The sequence below is a fragment of the Hemiscyllium ocellatum genome, chromosome 19, assembly GCF_020745735.1.
Source record: "Hemiscyllium ocellatum isolate sHemOce1 chromosome 19, sHemOce1.pat.X.cur, whole genome shotgun sequence".
In the NCBI taxonomy this organism is placed as follows: domain Eukaryota; kingdom Metazoa; phylum Chordata; class Chondrichthyes; order Orectolobiformes; family Hemiscylliidae; genus Hemiscyllium; species Hemiscyllium ocellatum.
In genome coordinates, this window is record NC_083419.1 from 41,536,947 (window position 1) to 41,542,946 (window position 6,000).

Genomic DNA, 6,000 nt, shown 5'->3' on the forward strand with positions numbered 1-6,000 from the left:
TGCTTTCCACTTTGACACTCCTGAGTCACCACTGAGTTTAACGATTTCAGACCCTGAACCTTGTCCTTCATTTTGTTACTCCAGCATCCACTGCATTTAGCTTTTGTTTAGTCACTTTGAAATAACTGATGATTGTGAGAAGTGCTATGTTTTTTGTTTGTTCAGGGGCCATGGCTGTCAATAGCAAGGCTAGCATTTACTACTGTACCTTATTATCCTTGACTGCATGACTCGGTTTCCGGTATTGAGACTGGCTCTAATGCAACGAGGGGTACGTCAGATTCCAAACAAGCGATTGTGATAGAGAACTCCATAGTTAGAGGGACCGACTGACGTTTCTGTGGCTGGCAGCAGGAAATATAATGGTGTGTTGCCTCCATGGTGCCAGGATCAAAAATATCTCAGAAAGGGTGCAAATATTTCCAAAGGTGAGACAGACCAGCAGGAAATTGTTGTATACATTGGAACTAAAGACACAGGAAGGAAGAATATAGAAAGTAGGCAGGAATTTAAAAAGGAGCTCCTTGAAGGTAGTAATATCTGGATTACTCCCAGTGCCATGAGCTAGTGAGGGCAGGAATAGGAGGATAGAGCAGATGGATGTTTGGCTAAGGAGAAGGATTCACATTTTTAGATCATTGGAATCTCTTCTGGATGAGAAATGACTTGTATACAAAGGATGGATTGCACCTGAATTGAAAGGGGACTAATATACTGGCAGGAAAATTTGCTAAAGTTGCTTGGGAGCAGTCCAGCTAGTAAAGGGGTAAGGGGGAAGACCCAGGGAGATGGTGAAGAAAGGGATCAGGCTTGAGACCGGTGCAGTTGGGAAAAGAAGCAATTCAAACAGTCTGGGCAGGCAACAACATGGCAGAGAATGAGTTGGACTGATAAATCCAAATGCATTTATTTCAAGGCAAGAGGCCTAACCAGTAAGGCAGATGAATTCAGAGCATGGTTGGGAACACGGGACTGAGATGTCATAGCGATTACAGAGACATGGCTCAAGGATCGACAGTACTGGCAGCTTAATGTTTCAGGGTATAGATGCTACAGGAAGGAAAGAGAGGAGGGTAAAAGGGGGAGTGGTGTTTTTGATTAGGGGTAATGTTATAGCTGTACCTAAGAAGGATATTCCTGGGAATATGTCCATTGAAGTTATTTGGGTGGAATTGAGAAATAAAAAAGAGATAATCACCTTACTGGAATTGTGCTATAGACCCCCCCCAATAGTCAATAGGAAATTGAGAAACAAATTTCTATGGAGATCTGCATTATCTGTAAGAAAATTAGGGGATTTTAATTTTCCAAACATAGACTGGAACTTCCATAGTGTTACGTGCTTGGATGAAGAGGAATTTAGTAAGTGTATACAAGAAAATTTCCTAGGAGAAAGTGAGGACTGCAGATGCTGGAGATCAGAGTTGGAGTGTGATACTGGAAAAGCACAGCTGGTCAGGCAGCATTCAAGAAGCAGGAGAATCGATGTTTCCTGACTGAATGTGGATATACCTGCTACAAAAGGTGTGAAACTTGACCTACTTTTGGGAAATAAGGCAGGGCAGATGGCTGAGGTGTAAGTGGGGGAGCAATGTGGGGCTAGTGACCAACATTCTTTTGGTTTTTAAATAGTGATGGACAAAGATATTCTGGATCTAAAAGTTATCTACATTGGAGGAAGGCCAATTTTGATGGTATTAGGCAAGAACTTTTAAAAAGTTGATTGAGGCAGATGTTTGCAGGTACAAGGATGGCTGGAAAATGGGATGTTGCTATTAGGGTGAAAGATGAGGCTGATAGGCACAGGGAATGCTGGATGACTAGAGAAATTGAGATTTTGGTCAAGAATAAGAAGGAAGCTCATGTCAGGTATAGACACGTCATGTCAAATAAATCCTTAGAGCATAAAGGTGGCAGGAATATGCTTAAGAGGGAAATCTGGAGAGCAAAAAAGGGCCATGAGATAGCTTTGGCCAGGAGGGTTCAGGAGAATCCAAAGGGATTCTATAAAAAAATTATGGACAAAACAGTAACTAGGAAGAGAATAGGGCCTCTTAAAGACCAACAAAGCTTCCTATGTGTGAAACTGCAGGAGATACTAAACGAGCATCTTGCCACAGTATTTACTGTGGAAACAAATATGGAAGATAGAGAATGTGGGAAATAAATAGCGGCATATTGAAAAATGTTAACATTGTAGAGAGGAAGTCTTAAAACGTATAAAGGTAGATAAATTTCTGGGATCTGATCAGGACTGTGTGGGAAGCTAGGGAAATGATTGCTGGGCGCCTTGCTGAGATATTTGCATTATCGATAGTCAAAGGTGAGGTGTCAGAAGACTGGAGATTGGCTAACATGGTGCCACTATTAAAGAAAGGTGGTAAGGAAAAGCCAGGGAATTATAGATTTTAGTGAGCTTGCTATTGGGAAAGTTGTTGGAAGAAATCTTGAGGGACGGGATTTACATGTATTTGGAAAGGCAAGGATGGATTAGGAATAGCCAACATGGCTTTGTGCTTGGGAAATCATGTGTCACTAACTTGATTTACTTTTATTGAAGCAGTAACAAAGAGGATTGATGAGGGCAGAGTGGTGGACATGATCTACATGGACTTCAGTAAGGCATTCAACAAGCTTCCTCATGGGAGACTGGTTAGCAAGGTTGGGTCACATGCAATACAAGAAGAACTAGACATTTGAATACAAAATTGGCTCGAAGATAGAAGACAAAGGGTGGCGGTGGAGGGTTGCTTTTCAGACTGGAGGCCCGTGACCAATGGAGTGCCACAAGGATTGATGCTTGGTCCATTGCTTTTTTTAATAAATGATTTGGATGTGAACATAGGTATGGTTAACAAGTTTGCAGATGGCACCAAAATTGGTGATGTAGTGGATAGCAAAGAAGGTTACTTCAGTGTGAAACGGGACCTTAATCAGGCATTGGGCTGAAGAGTGGCAGATGGAGTTTAATTTAAATAAATGTTGCATTTTGTTAAGACAAATCAGGGCAGGACTTAAAAACTTAATGGGAAGGTCCTGGGGAGTAATGCTGAACAAAGAGAGCTTGGAGTATAGGTTCATAGTTCCTTTAAAGTGGAGTTATGGATAGATGGGATAATGAAGAATGGGTTTGGTACACTTTCCTTTATTGATCAATGCATTGAGTAAAGGAGTTGGGAGGTCATGTTGCAGCTGGGCAGGACATTGATTGGACCAGTTTTGGTATACTGTGTGCAATTCTAGTCTCCCTGCAAGAGGAAAGATGTTGTGAAACTTGAAAGGGTTCAGAAAAGATTTACAAAGGTTGGAGGGGATGAGCTATAGGGAGAAGCTGAAAAGGCTGGGACTATTTTTCTGGAACATCAGAGGCTAAGGGGTGACCTTATAGATGTTTGTAAAATCATGAGCGCCATGGATAGAGTGAATGGACAAGGACTTTTCTCCAGGGTGGGGTAGTCCAAAACTAGAGGGCATAGCTTTAAGATGAGAGGGGAAAGGTCAAAAAGGGCTTGAACCTTTTCAGACAGCAGATGGTGCATGAATGGAATGAGGTGCCAGAGGGAGTGGGGTGGAGGCTGGTACAATTACAACATTTAAGAGGCATTTGGATGGGGATATGAATAGGAAGGATTTAGAGCAATATGGGCCAAATGCTGGCAAATGGGACTAGATTAATTTTGGATATCTGGTCAGCATAGACATGTTCATCTCTATGACTCTATTTTGTTTCTTTATGTGCAAAGTGATTAATCATCTTGCAAATAGGCCTCTGTTTTGCCCATGCTTATTTGCTTATGTCTCGAATGTGTCTCTGTCTAATACCAACCTGGTCTGTTCTTCCATAAATGCATTGTAGCTGATTATTAATCAGCTCATATCATAACTTAAGAGTCATTTTGTGCTTTCATAGTAGGATGTCTTCTTATGCCTCAGACAGTCCCGAGTTTAAGCAACTGAAAAATTATTTCAAAGAATGATCTGGAATATTCAGTGCATACTGATCAATATTTTCCCTCTTCCCCGTGTTCTGATTTTGCTGTTCATACATAACATTGAACCCATGTTAAAGTGTGCATTGAAATTTTGCAATCTCTCCTGTCTGGCCTTTCTGATCCTGAGATTTGGGTTCGAATATAGCTTGCAGTGATGTTCTCTAGCACTAATAGCAAGGTTGCAACTCATGTATGCTTAAGTTTTTTCGTTAATTATATTGCTACATCGTGGTTTTGCCACTGAGTGGGAAAAAAATTCCAATTGTTTTGTATCTCCCTTCATTTCCACAATAGCAGTGTGTGGAAAATACTCACAAATAAGAACATAAATTGCTCAAAAAGTGCAGCAGGTCTGACAGTATCTATGGACAGAAGGCACAATTAATGTTTCAGGTCCAATGACCCTTCTAACTTTGCTTTCTCTCCACAAATGCTGCCAGATCTGCTGAGTTTTCCAGCAATTTTTATTTTTTGTTTCTGATTTCGAGCATCCACAGTTTTATTTTTAGTGCAAAATGCTCATTCGTTTTAAGTTGTAATTCAAACTTGCAGACTTTTTTTTCAGTAGCTGACTAACAGCTCTGAAAATCTGCACATTTTTATTTTGCTCAAAAAGCGCACAACCTTCAGGCAGTCAATCCATGTAATATTTTATAAATTCCTGCTTTGGAAATAGAACCACTCTGACTCAAGGTTGGGACACAGACAGACTCTAACCTCACACCTTTAAGGCATTGTCTGAGCTGAAATGTTCACTTAAGGTTTTATATAAAAAAAGAGATATTTTGAGAATGTGACTTAAAAAGTTCTGGAATTTGCGTATTAATGAATCAAAACTGCACCGAATTCTAAAAGATGAAATACTTATCAGCAATCTAGGTTTGTTCAATATACCATTTCAGTTGCATGACACTGTAATCTTTTGCTATAAATTCTGTGTCTTATGATCCTGTCCCACAGCTACCTGATGAAGAAGCAGCGCCCCGAAAGCTAGTGGTTCCAAATAAACCTGTTGCTGACTATAACCTGGTGTTGTGCAATTTTTAACATTGTTTGTTAAGTGTGGACCAGCCTAGTTTGATTAAATAAGTTTGAGATCTTCAGTGTTATGTAAATGTATAGTACTTGCTTACCAGGGCAATACATAAGTGAACAAACTTGTTTTTTTCTGGTCAATAATATTGACACAAATGAATCAGTGTATCATAGGGTATCAAATACATAATTTTGTTGTGACCAAAGGTTACAGATTAAAAATGTAAAGAAAGTCAAATTAACTTGTATGTTCTGTAAGTCAAAAGAATTTATAATTACAAAAGATATATGGTAAATAACCCAGACCATTTAGTCATACCAGTCTATGATTAAAGTGAATTTAGTGAATTTTTCATACCCAAATACTTGCCCAGTCATTGTAACAAGCAAGCGATTCTCCTGTCCTACTGATCATAATAATTTCAAGAGATCACCTAATTAGGATTTTCAAATCCTCCTAATTTCAAAAGGAACCTTCTGCTTTTAGAAAGTTTTCTTTGAGATGAGCTAGCTTTTGCTGCAACATATTGTATCAATATTCTGATGTTATTTAAATTGTGTAACAGTAAATGTTCCATCGAAATTCTGATTGAACTAGATAGCTACAAATCAAGTTTGAATTTTAAAATATAAATAAATATGTGCAACATATATCCAACAGCACAAGTAAATAATAAGGTAAAAGTGAAATATTCGATGAATAGCAGGGTATTGCTCCCATTTGTTCTGCTCCATTTTCCAGAGATGGAAAATGCTGTCAAAGTTGACATTTTCTTGGGCTCAAGGTTAGAATTTTATCCTCAGAGATCCAGATGGTAACTTAGTGTGTTGTGAGACCTGGTGTTGGTCTTTACCATTAAACTGAAGCCATGTTTACAATCAATACTGGAGGCTTGAAAGATGTCATGTACATAAACCAACCCAGACAAGTGTGTAAACTGTTCTATTACCATGTTGGCAAATGCACAAATTG